The sequence below is a fragment of the Perna viridis genome, chromosome 14 (assembly GCF_037379345.1).
Source record: "Perna viridis isolate PV_CMFRI_1.1 ecotype Kerala chromosome 14, ASM3737934v1, whole genome shotgun sequence".
Taxonomy (NCBI): Eukaryota; Metazoa; Mollusca; class Bivalvia; order Mytilida; family Mytilidae; genus Perna; species Perna viridis.
The window spans coordinates 13,952,576-13,976,170 of record NC_142458.1 but is presented as its reverse complement, the minus strand read 5'-3'; the positions used below and the strand labels follow the sequence as shown (position 1 = coordinate 13,976,170).

General features: G+C 32.9%; 1 long non-coding RNA gene across 2 annotated transcripts; it reads left to right on the top strand.

Moving 5' to 3' along the window:
• The first annotated feature begins 13,578 nt into the window (after nucleotides 1–13,578).
• On the top strand, nucleotides 13,579–22,721 carry LOC148598306 (uncharacterized). 2 transcript variants are annotated; one of them, XR_015918627.1, is made up of 4 exons: nucleotides 13,579–13,690; nucleotides 16,048–16,121; nucleotides 16,865–17,008; nucleotides 20,778–22,721. It is a non-coding gene; the product is annotated as an uncharacterized LOC148598306 (long non-coding RNA). The 2 variants fall into 2 exon arrangements; XR_015918628.1 differs by lacking the exon at nucleotides 16,048–16,121.
• Nucleotides 22,722–23,595: the final 874 nt, after the last annotated feature.

The following is a 23,595-nucleotide window of genomic DNA, read 5'->3' as shown; positions in this document are numbered from 1 at the left end:
GAAAACCATGAAAATTGGTAGCGAACAAAAAATAGTATTTTCACAGGTTATAAATAGCTGGAAAATAAGTTTTATGAACCCATGAAACATGTATAAAACCAATTATCCAGGACGCTTACCCTACCTTCATGCTCCCAGTTTATAATGGAGTCCGAGTTGCTCAGTTGCTTTTGTTACTTTGTATGTATGATTTAGTTACTAAATTTGATATTGTGAAAGTTCCTCCCTATAAAACAAATCATAAAATCAATTACATTTTGATTAAGTACAGGCCTATCGGAGCATTTTAATATTACAAAAATACATCTAAATAATAACCTTTCTAAATTTCTGGTTTATTTTTTTTGTTTTTTTAGATACAAATACATTTAAGCATGGTATGCAGTATAAATGTTGCTACTGAGAAACTTGGTGGATGCATTATGCTTTAAGGTACATTTGGAAATGCATTCTGCTTGATGACATGACCAGAGTTGGCTCATTTTCATAACTTTACTGAGCACAATCAAATCTAAGTACGGTGAAAACTTATTTCTTACATTGTAAGTTGAGATCAAACTGTTTCAAATAATAATGGTGATCAAGATACTAACCAAAAAGACAAGTGCCTTCCTTGTCAAACACGCTTACCCTACCGGTGCACCTGGTCCATGCTCCCAGTTTTTAGTGGAGTCCGAGTTGCTCATTTACTTTTGTTACTTTATATGTATGATTTTAGTTACTTCATGTTCTTTGTTGTGTATGTCTGTTTTCCATGTCTGGTCTTGATCCCTGGATTACATTCTTTTGATTACCGCTGTAACATTGGTTCCTTTGAATCCTCTTCCAATGAGATTAACGTATTTTAATGATATACACAGTAAATGTAACTATATTCTCTTAATAGAATACATTTCTGAGATTTTTCATATGATATCTGTCATTATGACTCTCGAAATCGACATTGCAGATGGTGCCATGCAACTGACAACGTGACATAGTCGTCAATTTCAATCTTCAAGATGTTTATCGGCTACTGATAACATACATTTATAGCCGTCTAGTATACATTCTTTCAAAATTATTTTGAATAAAAGCCGAAAATGAGTGGAATAAAGCAGTTAGTAAGCCTCTGAACGGCTCGGATCTTTTGTCGAAGCGGTGGTAGCCATGTTTACGAATTGTACATAAAGTTTACACTGTTTTATTATTTCAAACTTGTTATTTGTTTTTCTCCCGACTGATTGAAGATCGAAACTTTGGATTTTTCTTTTCTATTGTATTTCTTATTTAATTCTGGTAAACGAATGTAAAAGCAGATTTTATGTGTTTTAGACCGTTTCCAGGTTATAGGGGGTCAAAGTTGGGGTATGCTTAAAAAAATTAACTATTTTTATTTTTTGTCCAATTTCGAAAAAAAAAGATATTTTTTTATTTCTCATACAAATCACGGCCTGCGTGTTGAGATATCTCTTACTGTTTTCTAGTTGCAAGGGTAGAAGGGATCACACCATAAAATATCCACGTTTTTATTTTTGGTCAGATTTTGAAAATTTTGTGCATATTAGTGTGCAGACCATTTGTGTCCAAAATAATGTACTTATGCTTAATTATGTCAAAAACTAATATTGTCCCCACACTTGCCTGATCTGATCAGGGTTCGACTATTTCGGTCGTATCATACTGGGCTTGACGAAACTTTCTATTTCGTAATGAAACGCAAAATATATTTTTATAAAAAAAATATATTTTACCTCCAACTGTATTCATTTGAAAAATCTGCGAATATCGACAACTGCAGATTTATACATTTACAGTACTTAAACAAGGATAAAAAAAATTGCAGGTTAAATTAAATGAGCAGTGTATGCACACGAAAAAAGTATATTGGTACATATTCATTAGCACAGGAAGGTATTTTTTTTAGGATTCGAGTTCGATAATAAATTACGTTGACTGAGAAATCAAGGAAAAGCAGGATTCGATCGGTAATGAAAAGAATATAATCCAAATATGACGACTGGGAATTGAAAGTATACAAAATAGCATGCGAAAGAATGGCACTGGTAGGGTAAGCGTCTTCTTTTCTAGATGTAAACACGATTTGTTTGCGCTGGCATCATTAAATTATTAAAAATTATTCTTACTGTGCACTTTCTATTAAAACATGGACTTATCATTTGTACATACGGGGACATTGGGGACCTAACTCTTATTCGTTACTCTTTCTATACAACTGAATGGAATTGAATGAAACTTTCACAGAATCTTTATTACATGTTCTCCTTGTGCTGATGTTTCACAGTGTAATGGTAGGTCAGGGGGCACTCCGTTGAGTGCTGCATGTTCAAATGGGCATATCGATATTGTTAATTTGTTACTGGACAAAAATGCTGATGTGTCACAATGTTGTAGTTGCGGGTATACTGCTTTGTATGATGCATGTTTCTGTGGTAAAATTGATGTCGTGAAACTGCTTCTAGAGAAAAACGCTGATGTGTCAAAGGGTGGTGAATCAGGGAAAACTCCGCTGCATGGCGCATGTGATGGTGGGCATACTGATATTGTGAAGTTGTTACTAGAGAAAAATACCGATGTGTCCCAGTTCAAAGGTGAATCCGCCTTGTTTACTGCATGTAGCGGTGGGTATACGAATATCGTGAAATTGTTATTGGAGAGAAATGCGGATGTATCACAGACCTGTACTGTGTCAACATTAACTCCAGTGCGTTTTACATATGAGGCGACTCGGCATATCCACTATTTAGCAGAAAGATATGGTATTGAACCACGCCATATTGGGAAACCAGGAGATACTCCTCTGTTTATTGCATGCAGAAATGGTAATATTGATCTTGTTAAAATGCTTCTTGAGAGAAAGCTCGATGTATCACAAAGTTGTACCGGCGAAGGATGTACTCCACTGTATGTTGCATGCGAATATGGGCATATTGAAAATGTACAATTGTTGCTGGATAAAAACGCTGATGGGGCACAAAGTTGTACTATAGACGAAGTCACTCCACTCTATGTTGCATGTGAACAAGGTCATATTGAAATTGTAAAAATTGTTGCTGAATAAAAATGCTGATGCGTCACCGAGTTGTTATGAGGAGGATTTACCCCACTAGATGGTGCATGTGTAGGTGGTCATATTGACATAGTAAATTTTTTACTAAAAAGAAATGCGAATGTTTCAGATTGGGGTTTGATAGGGTCGTCCTTTTGTTCTGCATGTAGAGCGGGCCATCCTGATATTGTAGAAATATTACTGGAGAGATTGCTGATGTGTCACAGTATAATCAGTTACAACATACTCCACTGTATCTTGCCTGTGTGAATGGCCATAAATATATTGTAAACTTGTTGCTAAAAAGAAATGAAGACATGTTGCAGAGTTGTACTAAGTCAGGAGTTACTCCACTTTGTGCTGCATGCGAGAACGGTTATATTGAAATTGTAAAATTGTTGCTGGATAAAAATGCTGATGTGTCACAGAGTTGTACTGAATTAGGAGTTACTCCACTTCATGTTGCATGTAAAGAAGGTCATCTTCATATCGTAAAGTTGTTACTAGAGCGAAATGCGAATGTGTCACAGTGTGATAGGTTAGGAAACACTCTACTATATATTCATGCGCGCAGGGACATATCGAAATCGTTAAAATGTTGCTAGAGAAAAATGTTGATGCGTCACAGAGTTGTTATGAGGAAGGATTTGCCCCACTAGATGGTGCATGTGAAGATGGTCATATTGACATAGTAAAGCTTTTACCAAAAAAATGCGAATGTTTCAGATTGGGGTTTGATAGGGTTGTCCTTTTATTCTGCATGTAGAGAGGGCCATTCTGATATTGTAGAAATATTACTGGAGAGAATTGCTGATGTGTCACAGTATAATCAGTTACAACATACTCCACTGTATCTTGCCTGTGTGAATGGCCATAAATATGTTGTAAACTTGTTGCTAGAAAGAAATGCAGATATGTCGCAGAGTTGTACTAAGTCAGGAGTTACTCCACTTTGTGCTGCATGCGAGAACGGTTATATTGAAATTGTAAAATTGTTGCTGGATAAAAATGCTGATGTGTCACAGAGTTATACTGAATCAGGAGTTACTCCACTTCATGTTGCATGTAAAGAAGGTCATCTTCATATCGTAAAGTTGTTACTAGAGCGAAATGCGAATGTGTCACAGTGTGATAGGTTAGGAAACACTCCACTATATGGTACATGCGCGCAGGGACATATCGAAATCGTTAAAATGTTGCTAGAGAAAAATGCTGATGTGTCGCAGAGGTGTACTGGGGCAGGAATTACCCATTTTATGCTGCATGTAAGTATGGTCATACTGAAATTGTAAAAGTGAGAATAGAAAGAAATCCTGATGTGTCACAGAGTTGTACTAAGGAAGGAGTTACTCCTTTGAATGTTGCACGCGAGCATGGTCATACTGAAATTGTAAAATTGTTGCTTGAGATAAATGCTGATATGTCTCATAGTTGTGCTGTGGCAGGAGTTTATGATGCATGTGAGCATGGTCATAATTGAATTATGAAAAAAATATTGCATATACTATAGCTAGTATTACAGATATGTCAAATACCTGTAGTGAGACAAGTAGGAATTCACTACATATTGCATGTAAACATGACCATATTGATATTATAAAAGTTTTACTTGAGAAAAAAACCTAATGTTTCAGTGAGTTAAACTGAGTCAGTGTACCCACTACATGTTGTATATAATAAAAGTCGTTTTGAAATAGTTGTTATAAGTGGGAAATGCAAATGTGACAAAGTGCGGAGCAATAAGATCTTGATTATGTTGTACATGTATAATTTGCCATGTCGGTTCTGTGGATGTATTACAAGAGTTCGTTTCTAAAATGTCATACTATAAACGGTTTCGACATACTCCACTGTATGTTGTATATGGGCATAGTTAATGAAATTATAAAAGTATAATTAAGGAATGACTGTCATAACAATTGTGTCCACTGAGAAATAACTTTAATATTTGGCGTTAGCATTTGATAATCCACGTAGGGGAATATTCTGAATGTAAACACCCAAAATTAAGGTAATTTCTCAATGGACACGATTACATTGTCAAATAACGTATTTTTTTTTTATTTTTTTTTTTTTGTATTTTTGTTTTTGTTTTGCTCACAGGTGTTTGTTTTGATCAATTAAAAAGGAGTTCTGCAAAGAGGCATATCTTAATATAAAGTTATGTCCATTGAGCAATATCTTCAATGCATTAGCCAATCAAATTACATTTAGACAGGATTTATTCATTAACTAAAAGTATTAACCATCTTTTGAGAACGTATATAAAAGATTGTTTTTCATTTCGCATAGCATCATAAGTTCTATATACATGGCATCATTTGTGGTTATGAGATAAAAATTGTACATTAATAATTGCTTGTTTGCATTTTTGAAAAGCAACTTTTTACAGTTTTGTTTGGTTTTTTTTATTGTTTGTATACTCGATATAAGCTTAGTTATCTGATTACATTTACTTTTATATATATATATATATATATTTTTGCTTTTTTGGAGCCTTTGTTTTATTCAACATATCGTCCTTTAATTTGAAACATTTTAAACAACTGAACGCTTATTTGTGAAAAAAATGTTTTGTCAACATTTTCCATTTTTGACTTTAGAAATTTTAACGAGGGTATATGTTGTTAAATATAATATTCCAATCGACCATTTTAACTGACCAATTTAGAAGGACATTTGTTCAGCATGATCAGCGACTGTTTTGTGTTTCTCGGGTTGTCTGTTCGTTATACCTACTTATCATTAGATTAGAATTCAATTATGCATAGATTGTCAAATACTTTCTCCTATCAAATAGTACTAGCGGATTTGATCAGAGATTAAAACTAGAAAATATGAGTAAAAATAAATTGATAGGACACAAAGTGTTAGTCATCCTCTAACCAAATAAATATAATATTTTAGTCAGAAAGGACTTCTTGTGAATTAGGGAAACAAATACCTGGCGTAAAAAAAATGGATGGGATCTGCTTGAATTTTTACAATTTAAAGCAAATATTGTGCCTAATAATGAAACCGGACAAAACAAATCAAATACATACTAAGAGCAATTAACCTATGAAAAAGCGAAACAAATATTTACTAGTTTTAATCAAATGATTAATGACACTGCGATGTCAACACTTATAAGAATAATACGGCGGTAAAGGCATTGAAGCGACTGATTTCAACAACATGAGACTATGACTGGCCAATGATCAAGTCTATTTAAGCCGATGCGCTACATGATTTTTAATTATGTCTAATTGAATATGACAAATTGCATATGTTATTCCGAATGCATTAGAAGTCTGTGAGTAAGCAAAAACATTAAAGGAACAATTGCAATTTTACCGCATAGATCCTGACTTGGTACAGGTGTTTCCGATAGAAATAGAAAACTATTGACTAAACTTTACGACAAACGTGATGACTTTTCATTCAGAATTGTCAACTTTCCTTTCATCTGTGGCAACATCCCTTCGGCTCCTGCGTATGGAGTATTCATATCACAACTCATACATTATACCAGAGCTTGCCGAAACTACGCAGACTTTGTGTATCGCGCTAGAACTCTAACAAATAGGCTTCTGGAACAGGGTTATGTTGCTACAAGATTGAAGTCATCACTACAGAAGTGTTATGGTCGTCATCATGAACTCGTGGATCGTTATGGTGTATCCATCAGCACCATGAAAACTGATTTATTCAACGGGTTATAGTTTTCCTTTCCTCGTTTGTCTACCCCGGACTTGACTTTTTATGAGCAACTCGGCGGGTGTTTCTAGAAAAGCAGAGGACGCTTACCCTACCGGTGCACCTGGTCAATGCTCTCAGATTTTAGTGGAGTCCGAGTTGCTCATTTACTTTTGTTACTTTGTATGTATGATTTTAGTTACTTTATGTTCTTTGTTGTGTATGTCTGTTTTCCATGCTGGTCTTTGTCCCTGGATTACATTCTTTTGATTACCGCTACGACCTTGGTTCCCTTGATTACTCTTTAACCAGGTTCGATCGTGCTATACATCCCAATTTGTTTCAAGTATATTTCAATACGAACAGAAAGCGTAAATTGTCAACAGGCAAAGTGACTAAAATCAATAGTCATAGCAGTACAGAATATAGTTTATGAAAAATATTATGGACATCCATCGTCTACGATTATTTTACAGGAAACAGAATATGTCCCAAACAATTCTGAATATCAGCGAAAAAAACGTTTTGTCATGTTCAGCATATGGACTTTTTTTTCATAACTTTTGTCAGAAAGTTTATATATCTTTGAGGTTTCAAAGGTCAGAGAATGAATATTCAAAACAATATTTTTTTTAATAGATAATACAAAACCAAATATAATAGAAAAATGCTCATTGTAAATGCAACATTGTTTTGCTGATCCGAAATTCCAGTAAATTTCTTTTTTGTTTTGTATTTTGTGCACCATATTTAAAATAAAGTGTTAAGACTCTTGTAAACAAAAACAAAAATGAGGTATGAAAACATAATATTGATAGTTTTTGTTTGTTTTGTTGTTTAACTATTAGATTGTTTATATTCAATTACTAGCGTCAACTGCGGATTGCAAAATGTTTTAGTTGTTACGAGTCATGGTTATTTCGTTAATAGGCACATATATGTTGTATAAACTGGGAAATTTTTGCGATTTCCGCAATCAATCCGCTTTTGCGCAGCTTTAAATTTGCGATTGTTCCCCGAATCGCATTAGAATGTTCTTCGAAGAAAACATTCACCACAGTTTAATGTTCGCGTATTGGGTCTTACCGAGAAAATAGCAAACATAAAACCGCCGCGAAAATTTCACGATTTACAATAACTTAGATCATTTATTATAATACGTTTGTTTATCGTAAAACCGTCTTATAAAGTACCAGTCTACATGAAATTCAGATACTGCTAATAGGAAAGTGATTCATAGTGAAGAAAACCCACCAAACAAACGATGCTTTTTTCAGTCAACATATGCTATACTTTCACATAACAACATTTTTTACTGCATTCAGATCCGCACTTTTTAGAAAATCGTACATTCATCTCCACCTAAAATCAACCAAATCTAGCCAAGCGAAGAATGATAACTCTTGCAAAGTGCAAATTCCATGTACAGTCTATATATTTGTTTTATCTCAAAGGAGCAACAACCATATGAAAAACTAAGACTAGTTATGTGATCAGTAACTGTTTCTGAACAAGATTGAATTGAATTTGGTGGGTTTTTGACATCCCCTCATGTTTGAATTTTAGGAAGACTGCTACTTAAATACATTATCAAAATAAAAAAAAAATTAACAAAATAGTGATATGTTCTTACATTAGTTAAGATTAAAGATGGGGTTATCTTCACGAGTTTAAGAAATTTAAGTTTTTTTCACAAGTGAAGCGAAGCGGAACGAGTGAAACGACGAAAAATTTCCCGATCAAGTTAAAGATAACACGATTTTTAATCCTGTTCCTTCCATGAAACATATATTTATTTTGTTCGCTTCAACTAGAGATCGCCTCTATTTCATGAAGATAGTATAAAGTGGCATGAATTTTCTCTTATCTTTTGAATGTGTCTATGTTGCTGCCACTATAAAGACGTTCAATATACAAAGAGAACGTGTCACCTCGTCCTACATGGGTCGCCTTTACTTGCAAAGGGCCATTTTCAAAAGAATAACGTGATAATTCATAATAAGTTAAAGCCGTTGTTTCTAAATGTGAAATATTGTTAACTGTTTTAACATGAATGAAAATATGTCTGCTTGAAGATATGACGTTAGTATTTTTGGTAAATTTGCTGATATGTTTTTTCATAGTAGTTTTGATACAGATGAGATGATTATTGTAAACGAAAATGCGATACAAGTAAATAAAAGCAACGTAAAATTGTGTTTTGACTAGAAAACAAAGAAAAGGCTCGAGACAATAAACAATATCTGATAAAAAAAAATAACAGCATTTTTTTTAAAATTTAACGAAGCAGTGAAAAATTCCTCAAGTGTCGAACTAAATGCTGTACGAATCGCCCATATTTATGCTCAATTATCTCCAAATAAGGTCGGTATTACCTGAAAACTTTCGATAGATGATGTTCGTTCAATTTCATCTTTGAGAGAAAAACCGGAAACTGTATCCAATAAAAGTTTTGGGTATGAACAATCTTATTACCTAACGGAATAACCCATTCGTTACGAACAGTTCAAATCCATTTTGTATCGCTATCGAATAAGTCAATTATTGTTTAGAAAACATGCCCATGTTTAATTATTAAAAAAAAGTTATGATGGCAAATGTTGTAAGTTATATCACAACTCATAGTCAAAGGACGCTTACCATTCCGGTGCACCTGATCTCTGCCCCAGTTTGTAGAGTCCAAGTCTTAGTTGCTCATTTACTTTTACGTCTTTATTCTCTTTATTTTGGTTATTATATGTTCTTTGTTGTGTGTGTGTATTTTCCCTGTCTAGTAATCAACCTGATTCATATGACCTGTTTTTCAAACGTTATGTCAGAGTTTGCGGGAACTACGTGATTTGTTTGTACCGTACTAGTTTCCTTACAATTAGGTTTCTGGAATAGGGTTATGCCTATTGCTACAATATTATACTCATCACTACAGAACTCTTGGATAGTAATGGTGTATCCATCAGCACCATGAGTACCGATGTGTTCCTTTTGTCATAGTTCTTTTCTTTTTTTGTCTCCCTGGACTTGTTATTTTATGAGCAACTCGTCGGGTGTTTCTTGGGACTGCTCACTCCATTTGGAATGAATTTTAAAACCTGCATTATTTAGTCACCATAACCCGGTTTTCAATTGCTTTTCGTCAGCTCACATACAAATTTATATTTTTCATCTTGAACTTGACGCATATTTCACAATGATCAAGATCAATTTTAAAGGGCACCTGGTCTCTGTGATAGGGGTTGGTAGTTTAGTTTTTGTTCCTTACGAAAGCCGTAAGGTCGAAGATTTAGGCTAATTTTCCTGATTTTTTTTTCACGTTTTATTTATATGTTATTTGTATGTAGTTCTTTTTTATTTTTTGACGTGGCTCTTATTCATTTATTCATTATTACTCTTTCTAGAACAACAGAGGACGCTCACATCAACAGTACGTCCGGTCCATGCACATTTACTGTTTCTTTGTACGTTTTTTTCAACGTAATTTGATTTATTCAACGGGTCATAGTTTTCCTTTCCTCGTTTGTCTACCCCGGACTTGACTTTTTATGAACAACTCGGCGGGTGTTTCTAGAAAAGCAGAGGACGCTTACTCTACCGGTGCACCTGGTCTATGCTCCCAGTTTTTAGTGGAGTCCGAGTTGCTCATTTACTTTTGTTACTTTGTATGTATGATTTTAGTTACTGTATGTTCTTTGTTGTATATGTCTGTTTTCCATGTCTGGTCTTTGTCCCTGGATTACATTCTTTTGATTACCGCTATGACCTTGGTTCCCTTGATTACTCTTTCATTTCATATCATTGATTTCAAAAGTAACACTCTTTCTGATTGTATAAAATATTTTGTCTATTATCACATATACCAAAATTTTTAATGTGACTATGACGTCATCAATCTTTTTTAATTATTTACTCGTTAAATATTGAAATTAAATTAAATCATAAGGAATGACTGTTGTATTTCTACATAGACCGAAAAATATTACAGTCATTCCTTAAATATACTGAAAAGTTACATGTAATTGTAACCATAACTAAAATAATTGCGAACAAATACGGCTGGCCTTAAATTACAATAATAATAATAACTTGAAACATTACTGATGCATGCACGTGATTTTCCTGAAAGTTGCAAAAATAAAATAACATTTCCGACCCAAACATGTTACAATCGGAACAATAAATTCGCGCAGGATTTTTAGTAATAACGTATTTTAAGCCGTCTTGATAAAACTCAGTTAGGAGGTGATTCATTCATATAAAACAAAAACACCAAATTACCACAAAGTTTGTTGTTGCATTTTTAGATAAAATTAAATAGAATGTGTATGACATTTTCATATTGAAAGATGTATCCTTCTTAATTAAAGTGGAAGATGAACTTATTACACAGACGAATATCATTACGTAAAAATATTACATAGATAGACAAAAAAAAAAATTAAATAAATAAAAAAATAATTTAAAAAAAAATCGTTGTCAGTGTCAGAATAAATAACTAATAGCCACCTAATCCTTCGTACGGAGTAGTCAATAGGATATTTACCGAGGATCGTCATCTCTGTCAATAAGCTTCCATATTTTGACATATTGTAAAAAGACTTTGATTATTTTAGTAATCTAAGAATACCGGGCTATCTTAACATTTTAGTTTGCAGATGCCTATTCCATTTTAAATTTTCGAGTTTCCATGGTTGATATAATTTTTTGTTATTCTGCATAAGTCGTTCATACAAATCATGCATTGTTAATCTCACAATTTACCGTTTCCTATTATCCATTTCTCTGTTGTATATGAAGATGCTTTGAAATTAGAATTTGTCATTAGAATATTCGGAATTTAAGGTATTGACAGAGTTATTTACTCTCAAATAAAAACATCATTAATTTTATCTAAAAGATTAAAAAATTCTTATCCTTACTTCTTGATTCTGATCAAAGCATACAAGAGATAAACAGTTTAAAAGTTTAATTCTTAAGTAGCTGTCTTTGAAAGAATCAAGCAAAATCTGAAAAATGTGATACACCCCCAATAAGGCTACATATTTTTATTTTTGTAATTAAGTTGTTTAAGGGTCTTTACTATTAAATGTGTAATTATTCATTCACATCTGCCTGCTCTTAGGAGATAATCAATATTGAAAATCTAATAGATTATATTATATTTCAGTGTCATTTACAGAGTTATCTCCCTAATTTTGAAATATAAAGTGCATTCTATATATTTTTGTATCTCCTAAGAACAAGGGTTTTATGAAAAAATATGAATGTTAATTTCTGTTTACTTTAACAATTCAAACAAAATATCAAAAATAAAAAAAAAATATGTAGACTTTTAACCCATGAATCACATTTTGCATGATTCTTAGCTGGAGTGCTACTTAAAATTGATAATTGATGACATATGGTATGAAATGACCTATAACTTCGACAGTGTTCGACTATTTTTGACCATATCAATGCCATCAGAATCAGCAGAAAAAAATGAGAGTTTAATTGATAATGAATGACACGTGACACTTTCAAAATGCTAGATTATTCATACCATATGTCATCCATTGCCTATCATTCATTATCAATTAAACTTTTAAACGTTTGGTTAAGTATTTGTCTCTTGTGTTACAGTTCAATTTTAATTATCATTTTCATGGAAGAAATATTTAGTACCAGTCATTCAGTGACATAGTGCGTTCACAACATAAGTATTGGACGTCTTTATATGTATAACAAGTTAAAGAGACGGAACGTCAGAGACCCTCCTTATACGTAGAGGGTAGTCTGAAACATTTCATAGCTCACAATTGTATTGGGGAGCATAAGAACGTGTATCGGACGTCATTGTTCTTGACATAGTCGTAAAGCGGATGTTCTAGTTAGTTCAGTCCTGCTTCTTCCCATTGGTCGAGAACAATGATGTCTAAGGCGTTATTTGATTACAATTGGCACCTCCCCAAATAAAGCAAATAATCATTTCATAGTCCCCGTCAATGCCTCTACAGGCGATCGCTTGATTCATAGAGGAAACCGTCGTTCAAGTGCCTGAAAACTGACGTATCGCTACCATCTATTCTAAACACTCTTTATTACTAATGTCATCATGAAAGCAATGCTTAAGGATGCATATCAATGTTCAGGTAAATAATATTAAATTACTCACAGCAAAAGATTTAGTTAATCACCTGGAATAAATTAACCTTGATCAAAGAAAATTTCCTTATGAACTTCCGTAGGGTGTTAACTGGATAATTGACAGATTTAATCTTTTTATCAAACTTAGATTAAATTAGACATGAAAAGATGAAAAGTAAAGCACTTATTCAAAATGTCCGCTTCTCTGTTTAAGAATAACAATGCTAATACAATATAAGAAGAAGAAAAAGATGGTCATTGCACGGTGCTCGTTTTTGCGATATAAGCATTTGAAATTTCACCAGGAAAAGACAGTTTTATTTCTTACGTATGATGAACACAAGTCTTAGAAATTCAGATTATCAACTGAATTTATTACATGCTTGTGAGGCACATCATAAACGGACCCTGAACCCATTTACTGAAAGTTTCCCAATAGCCTACTGCAAAACTTTCCCCAATTAAAACCACCTTTACGGTAAGAGCTTTTCAGGGGAAGAAAATAAAAGCAATAAAACCACGTGCTTCATGTGTTTCATTTTTTTCAAGTTTTATTAATAATCTCTGACAGGAATTACACTGTAACAAGAGGCAGAAAACTAACCCATTTACAATTCAACAATGACAGACAGGATAGACATTCATACAAATTAATAGTAAATTTTCATACAAATAAACAAAGATTGTGTGAACAATATATTGACCAACATAATCACGACCGATAACTCAAAAACTATTCATGACCAGGAAGCACGTGCTATAAAAATAATGATAATAATAACATCTGAGCTAATGGGAACTAACATGTTACCAGAGACAGCTGGAATCTTATTATTCTTGAATGTAAGTTATAGTAATTTCATGAGATCTTTGACAAATAATGCCAATTTTATTAGCACTGGTATATTGCAAATGTCAACAGACCATACATTTTTACTTTCGATGGTTTATTCATACAATATGCCGAAATATACTTATCACTGATATCAGTAACTTTTGCACATTTACACAAAACAAATAATGTAATTCGTTCCCAACTACCAACTATGTACACAAATGACAAAAACGTTCATTTCGTGGTACCCAAACCCATCTACCAGTCTCTACCGGTATTTTTACGTTGGAACATCTGAGTTTACAGATCAATTTTCTAAAGAAATTTGGAAGTCTCAACAAATATGGTTGAATGAACTAGCTTGTCTTTAAGTTGAAGAAAAAAAAGTTTTGACAAAAGTGTACTTTCAGCTTGGCACGTGTTCAATCCAGTGTTGAATTTTGTAATTTAAAATAAGTCATCACATGTCATATTGAAAATAGACCAAACGCATTTATTTTTTCCTAACAAACGGCTATTACTTTTACCTGGCCAATCAAACACTAGATGTGGACAGAATAATTAAGAAATAATTCATAGAGGGGGTAGATTTGTACTCATTTTAACATGGGTACGGCATTTATATTCGATTATTTTACACCTAGCGACAGCGAATGAATTATTTATTTTCGAATATGACAAATACGGTAATTTTTGTGACAAAAATTTCCCTAGGCGTAGCCAAAATAATGGTTGTTCCGTTTAACCTCTGCCGTATGGAAGTTGGATTAATTAAGAAATAAACCATATATCCATGTAAACTATGTATTGAATAAGTATCAGTATCAGTATAGTTTTAGATAACCTCCCAGCCATTAAATCATGGCGTAAACGTTTTTAAATGAGTGTTTTGTCGGAAGCGACAGCGAAAGAAAAGAGACAGTGTGCAGGTGTTAAAGGTGCGGTTGTACCGACTGTTTGACGATATGAAGACGTCATACTAGAATTGAAAAGCTTACATTTAGGGTAATAGGAAAGTGTTGTGAATACTTTAGAAGTTCGTATTGTGGCTAGCAATGAACCATTAACTAAGCCTTAAACAGTTGGTCTTGTCCCGATTTTATGACTATCAAAGTCCAATTGATTTCAGTACTCAAACGGGAAATTATCCTTAAAAATAAGAATTTTTCACTGTTGAAAACATATAGCCAACATAATTTTTAAAGCAGTCGATGCTTAGTGTCATCTTAGCAAGTAAAATAAAAGAGATTCAAACCATCTATTATTTCATAGGTGTCTAAATCTATGTTAAGTTAGGTCACATTTCAACTGTCCAGTTATCTTTATAAGGCAGTTCATCAAGTAATTATCATTCAATCAAGTGCAGATCAATTCTGTTCCACGATGTTAGGTATCTAACTCGTGTAAGAATGTGTAATAATAAAGCTGTCCCTCGAATGTAGATGGGTTTAGCTCATCTGCCTGAATTATTAACAAACGAATTTAATGGGGTTCCTCGTGCATAGTGCCAGGGTGTTACCATAAATATAGTGTGTACGGTAGTTTTGACATTATTTATCTTTTAATGGTTGCCTCGAGCATAGTCCCAATGTGTTAAAATGAATACGTGTTTGGTAATTTTAGCTGTTGCTATAATTGCGTTTTTTTCTTCATGTGCAATTCCTGATACACATTTTACCTGATCTTTAGACAGAGAAAAACTGAAACCCCTGATTTAAATAAAGCTCAACAGAAAACAACACCTTCCAGTGGAAAAGTATCTATACATAAAACAGCAAAAATAATCGGTCACGATAACAGCTAATTCTCTTTGAAATTTCATTTTTTTAGGGTAGAAAAAAAAAGAAAGCAGATCCCCACGAACGTATATCTCCAGATGTATATTTCAATTTCAAATGAAATATAATTTTGAATTTAATTGTGCTCATACTGAATAAAATATATGTACATAGAATCAATAATCCTTATTCTATCAAAACACGCAGCCATAATTTTCTTAACCATTGTGTTCAGTAGAGGGTTTATTGATTAGTACATAACTTATATAAAACTTTTATCAGTATATAGAAAAGTACTTTATACGAATAGGTACATTGATTTGGTTTGTTTTATCCAATACTTTCTGTTTAGGTTAATGGTCATATTCCCAATAACATTAACATATCGGAAAAGTACCAAAGCAAATATACAAACCCGTCCAAATCATACAATTCAGAGTCATCAACATCGAGATTTTTATGCTGAAAATAAGGAACAGAGACGATCTGCATATACAATCTGACAAACAGAATCAAATACAATTACATGTAAAGACTGTAGATAATAAAACCTTAAAATAAATTTCTTGAATTCACTCCCATATCAGATATGTGTACCGGAGCAATTAGCATGTACTGATCCGCCGGCGACAACCGTCACAGTGCGCATGAGTAAAATCCGGTAAGAATCTAGCTATAATAGTAAAATAAAATAAAATTTATTTCTTAAAAATCAGTACTATAAATTTTATATAAAAACTTATGGAAAGCATTCTAGAGATGTAAACTAAAATTTGCACTATGTTTTTTTTTTTTTAGAAATTAGTAATCAATTTCTGTGTGAAGTTTATCCGCAATGACATCGCTATGTTGTTTTTCCTTCATGACAGAAATACTTAGGACAAACTTTACAATCAGGGCCTCTTATAAAATCGACTACAGCATCGACTATTTTAGTAGAAATCCAGCTAAGAACATGCAAAATGTGATTCACGGGTTAAAAGCCTACATATTTTATTTTTGATATTTTGTTTGAACTGCAATAGTAAACAGAAATTAACATTCATTTTTTTTCATAACCCGTGTTCTTAGGAGATAAAAAATTATATAGAATGCACGATAGATTTCGAAATTAAGGGAGATAACCATGTAAATGGCGCTCAAATACAATATAATCTATTATATTTTATCTCCTAGGAGCAGGCAGATTTGAATGAATAATTACACATTTCACAGTAAAGACCCGACAGCTTAATTACAAAAATAAAAATATGTGGCCTTTTTTGTATCACATTTTTCAGATTTTGCATGATTCGTACAAAAGACAGCTACTTAAATGAATACAAGCGCAGCAATTCATTAGGTTCTATTCATTTTTATTCTTTTTTTATGAATTTATTCTTTTTGTTTTTGGTTTTGTTTTAGATTTTCTGATATTCGTTTGTTGTTGTCTAGAATAAATATGTATGTATTGATGCAAAACAACTCAGAGCCAGATTTCTTATAAATTACGCTTCACTGACAGCATGCAATCGATAAGATTTAATTCAAACATAACCTGTCAATGAGGTAAGTTGATAAAATTTGTATTAAAACTATTAAATTTACAATTTCAAGTTTTATAGTCGTCAACACGAATTCATGAATTGTTTAGGTGCATCTATCTGCACTATGAGAACCGATTTTTTCAACGTTTTCATTTCCACTTTCGTCTACCACAGACTTGACCCTTAATGAGCAATTGGCAGCTGTTTCTGGAAAAGCACAGGACGCTCACCATACCGGTGCGCCAGGTCCAGGTTCCCAGTATTAAGTGAAGTCCGAGTTGTTCATTTATCTTTGTTTCCCTGTACATATTATTTTGGTTTTGGTTATTTCATGTATTTTTTGTGTGTTTCTGTTTTTCCATTTTAGTCTATGACCCTGGTACATCATTTGATTTCCGCTTGAATTTTAGTTCCTTTGATTATTTATTAGGCTCTTAAAAATAAATTGATATTAAAATCTCAGAGATATTTTTCATCGTTTAGCTTAAAATTGATTTAATAAATGGTATGACGAATCATTAACTTTCGTGTGTTCATTAATTGGACACCTAGATATAAATAGGTAGTTCTTGGAAGAGATTCCTCATACTTCTTGAAAAATAATTCCATATTATCTTCCAAATATACCGATGAAGACGATTTAAAAAATGTTTGAATTTTTTATCAGCAACATATTTGTCCTGTGTGGTGAACACATTTTTAAAACAAACGGTCGTCATGGGAACACTTCATGCTCCTCGATTTTCTTACCATCTTCACATTTGTTTGGTTGAATTTGTAGCTGGTCTGATCTAAAAAAAAGGAACATCATTTAGTTAGATCCTTTAATCTCAGTTTCCGCTGTACAGTTGACGAAATATCGTTGAACAATCCTAGTTTCGGGGATTTGATACATGGTATCTATCCCAGAGAACTTGATATATAAGATACTACAATCACAGACACTGCAAAGTCAGCTTCATATCTCGACCTGCACTTGGAGGTCGATGGGGAAGGAAAACTATTGACCAAACTATACGACAAACGCGATGACGTTTCATTCCGTATTTTCCTTTTATCTGTGGAAACATATCTTCAGCACCTGCGTATGGAGTTTTTATATCACAACTTATACTTTATGCCAGAGCTTGCCGCAACTACGCAGACTTTTGTATCGTGCTAGACGTGCTACAACTTGGCATCTCGAAAAGGATTATGTTGCTATAAGATTGAAATCATTACTACGGAAGTTTTATAGTCGTGATCATGAACTCTTGGATCGATACGGTGTATCCATCAAAGTCATGAATACTGATTTGTTCAACGTGTCATAGTTTTCCTTTCCTCTTTTGTCTACCCGCACTTCACTTTTAATGAGCATCGCTGTGTTTGGAAAAGCAGAGGTCTCTTATCCTAACGTTGCACCTCCTCCATGCTCCCAGTTTTTAATGGAGTGCGAGTTCTTTATTTTGTATGTATTATCTTGATTATTTGATGTTTTTTTTTGTTGGGTATGTCTGTTTTCTATGTCTGGTCATTGTCCATGGATTAATATTTTTGATTTTCACTAGAATCTTGGTTACCTTGATTACTCTTGGAAACAAATTAGAAAAAAATTAATTTCTATTTTTGAATGACGAAATAATTTTGTATCCAATGAATGAATTTGTCCTGGGAAACATTCGTGTAAAATGATCGAATTATTTATGTCCGTTTTTTTGTTTTGTTTTGTTTTTTTTTTTGAAAATGTCGTTGTAACTGTGCAATTGAAATCTCTTTATATTGATTTTCAAATAATCGGGAAAAAACACACTAATTTTAACAAAAAGTATACTGAGTCTGATGTTGTTTTAAATGTTTAATTACTGCTGGTCGTTTTTGGGGTGGGTACATGTGTTCCAACAGACCATTGGAATACACTTGGTCGATCTTTTCCTGTATTCATGTGCAACCAGCTTTTTACTCGGCTCCTTCAGAATAAAAGAGAAGCGAATAGCCCAGTACATCCATATCAGTTTTTTTTAAATAGATGATGTTTTTTTTCTTATTTTAAAGAATACCTCCCTCTTATCTACCCACAATGAACTTGATATTAAAGAGACAAATGGTACACCTACGCATGCCTCATACTCATATTTAGACCTTAATTTGAACTTAGACAATACAAGCCATTTGCAAGCGAAACTTAATATAATTAAAGCGATTATTTCGACTTCCCAATAATAAACTTCTCCGTTCTTCGTGGAAATATACGAACATCCATAGCCTATGGATTGTACATTTCACAGTTGTTTCGTTATGGTCGAGCCTGTAAATTGTCTGCAGGGTGCAGATATCGTCAAATAAATCAATCACGGGAATGTTCAGCCTTTGTTAATATCATCACAATTTGATCGATCGCGATTTGTAGTTTCACTCTCACAGATTAGACAAGATAAATTCAATAAGATTCAAGACTTTAACGAATTGCATGACTCTCGTCCGATCTTGACACCTACCAGTCGTAGTAAAGTAGATCTTTTGACACAACTCTAAGTGGCTATGTCATAAGATTCACTATAATTACAATTATAAAACAAACTGCTTTCCTGAGTGTACGATGGAATTACCCAAAGAGTTGAATTTTTGTTGAGTTTTTATTTCAATATCCATGCCCATATCTGGAGGGATAAGATTTTTTATCCTCTACCGGAAGTGGATGTTTTATTTTGATTTTTTTTAAATTTCAATTTGATAACGACTGTGGCCTTGTGCCAATGCCATGGCTTTTCATTTTCAAAACACATTTCATTTTGAGTTTTAGTCTAAACATATAACATATTCTGAAAATATCTACTTTAATCGAGGTACACAAGTATCCATAAACGTGTTCAGCTAAAATAATATTAATATTTCCGATTAAATTCGTTTTATATATTATTTATTTATTTATCGTGTTATCGTATTAAAACGTTGAGATATATACATCTTACTATTACTTTTTTTGGCATCTTCACGAAATGTTTTGGCACGATGTTATTTTTTTTTTATCAATTAATGTATTCCTCCTTTCGAAATCAAGATCGAATTCCAGTGGTTTAAAAAAAAAAGTGATAATGGCGTATGTTTTATGGTGATTGTTTATCGGATATTTTCCTACAGTTTCCAAGTTATTTACTACGTTAACATAGTGATAATTTCTTGAAAAAATGATTTCGCCTTAGTGTGGAAAGTGTTGGACAGTTGCAATTAACAGATGCACTGGCTGAGCAGAACATACTAACTCTTCCGGTTGTCACTCTCGGTTTTTGTTTTTTTTTTTTTGTTTTTTTTTTTTTTGTTTTTTTTTTTTTGTTTTTGTTTTTTTGTTTTTTTTTTTGTGGGAGTTCATATTGCACGTGCTTTAGGTTTTTGTGTGACGTTTTGTTTCCCTTATCTTCAGTTTTATGTGTAATTTAATTTGGGCGGTTCGCTAAATTGTGTATGTAGATGGATCGTCTTTGATGCAAGTGTTTACCTTTAGGCCTTGCTTGTTTGGAATTTGACGTATTTGAATCATCTTACTGCCGACACGTCGGTATTCGTTTTTGCCGATATGTATAAGGTGTGACTAGACCAAATTTTCTTACATTCAGAAAAGAAGTGGGAAAATTTAAGTTTTATTTTTATGCATTTCAGTTTCAATTCCTGTATTATTCAGATATCTTAAACTGAAAAAAAAGTAGTTTTTTTTTATAAAACTTTTAAAGTTTTAAAATGTTTTAAAAAAGTTTTTTTAATAGGTTTTATTGTATATTCATGTTTGTGAAGGTGTGTATGTTATTTTTTTTTAGAAATAAAGAATCATGGGAAGTTTTCCCGGTCACGTGTTTCCTGGCAGTCTATTCATATCTGTAGGAATATGGTGGACAATTCATATGATGAAACAATACCTAACAGCCCGTAAAAACAAAACTGCATTTTTGTCAAGTTCAACTTTTCGTGCTGGATGGTTCCCAGTTGAACCCGTAGCCAAGCTTATCTTTACTAGCACTGGGATGGCGATTGAGGGATTACATTCAAAGAACATACAGCATTTCACTATGTACTTTTTCTTTGGTTTGTCAGGTGTTGTAGATTTGCTACTCTTCTTTAAAATTGATATTCCCGAAAATCTCGATTATGTATCATTATGTCTAGCTTACTGTATGGAAGTCACACTTTTCAACTTTCATCTGTATGGACGCACAGAATTAGACATTTTAGTACATCATCTATTAGTTTTTGTCCTTATAGGAAGTTGTATAGCTGTCATTGCTGAAATCAAGTATAAAGATAATTTTCTTGTTGCTCTCTTTCGACCTTATTTAACAATTCTGCAAGGTTCCTGGTTTTGTCAAATCGGATTCATACTTTATAATCCGTTCTCAGTCCCATGGAATCAAGAATCTCATGTAAGTTTAAAGCTAACGGGGTTTGTTTTCACTTGGCATTGCGGGACGGTGTTTATATTAATGCTTTTCGTTTTCCTGATAATGATGAAAGTAGCAAATGAGAAGCCGTCTGATGAAGTAAGATATAAGTCGCTAGTGGAAACAGACAGTAATCAAGAAAACAACACTGACACTGAAATATGAAATATCATCATGGAAACCTATCTCTGAATATACAGTGGAACTTATCTAAACTAAACCCGTTTTGGTTCGGATTAGTCAGGTTCTTGATTTTACCAGGTTCAAAATATATTTTGGGACTTTTTTTACAGTATCTGGTTTAGACAGATTTTTGGATTACTAGGGTTTGGTTTGGCCAGGTTGCACTGAATTAGTATGGATGTGTGTGTAAATCAAACAGAGGGTTGTTCAACTCCTACATAATATTCAATCTAATCTTTGAGTGTAAATGTTTGTAAGAATCAGGTAAAATTAGAAAAATCAGAAACATGCATGTCAAAACCCTTACCGATCTGACAATATGATTTTACTCAAGGAAGCTTGCTCATTGTTTGATCTCCGCATCATTGAAATTGTTCAATTGAATTTTAGAAAAATTTGGTTTTTGACAGAGTTATCTGTCCTTGAAATATTCATTTTTAGTGCAATTCAATGAAATTGTAACGCAATGGCCCAGCATGACATGTTTTCCTTGATTTTGATGGTGCAAATAGTCAATTTACACTATCGATATGATGGTTTTTTATACTATGTTTCACCCACTGTCTGATTCTTACAAAGACTGACACTTAGTGTTTCTTATAGACATCTTAAATGTTTGCTTTTCCTATGATGGCTTATATCATGAAAAATACTTCCCTTGATTATCGATTAATATTGTGTTTTATTTTTTAACATTGTTTGTAATACATTATAAATGTTTTCATCTTTTGTTTTTGTGTAGTTATATTTCATTTTAGTTTTATTTTGGGGAATTGTTTTAGTTTTGTCATCTTTGTGTTATTAATTTTGATGTCGATGCCTTTCCGAGCGTGCTTAAAGGTGTTTTTGTTGAAGACCTTTTGGTGATATCTGATGGTATTTACTAGTAAATACAGTGATACATTTGTTGCATTTCGCCATATCGGTTCCTTTTTTATTGTGTACTTTCGCATGAATATTCGGTGAAATTTATTTCAGTATATTTTTTTTTTACAAAATGATGCAAAGAAAAATTAATTACATATTTGATATTTAAGTAGAAAGTAGCCTAAATGTGTTTGATGATTGTTTAAAAACCTGCAATTTTTTTACTTGAAATTTTGTTTAATTTTAGCTTTCAGAGATAAAAAAAAATGTACTTGTTGTCTGTTAAGACTGTGTTATTGCCACATTTGGCGGGAAAAAAAATATTGCAAAATTCAACGAAGTTGTAGCTGCAAAAATCTGAAAAAATGCATTTTCTACTGAAACTTACAGTTGCGATCACTTCTAATCTCTCATAGATTCTGTCAGGGTTCGCCGTCATAGAACTGTTTTGATCCACGACACACCTTGCAAGGATCATTAGGGCTTAGGACAAGCTCTATCATAATCTGTTATAGGTCGTGACAGTCTCCTGTCAGAAACTGTTCGAGGCGGAATAGTTACTGTGACGTGGATTAGAAGAGTTCCTTACATATCCTGTCAGATTATGACAGACAATAGCTAGAAAATACTTCTCTGGGTGAATTAATTACATACAGTACATGTACTGTACGTGAGTCAGAAAAAAAAACAGGCGTAGCACCCGAATCCCGATTCATAGGACGGAAAGACGTCTTGCTATGTTTGAACTTTTTTTTTATTTCTCAATTTTTGACAAGACTTTTAAGTACGGCATACATTATTAACACAATTTATTGATACAGCCATGGGTAGCCTTACCTGCCGTACCAGGAATTTTAAAGAATTTGGGCTGAAATTTATATGTCGCAGTCACAAGTATAAATTGACAATTTTTAACATTTTCTACAAACTTTTGCAAGAATATAACATTATTGGAAAAATTCTGACTGAAATATATTTGTCGCAGTCTCCCACATGAAAGTCATATGGTAAAATTCAACATTTGATCTTTATGGAAATTAAATACGCTCGCACGCATACATTTTGCAAAAATATGTAATTTTTTAGAATTATGATTTTAATGTATATAGCATTAACCGTATGATACTAATATTTCACAATTTTTACATTT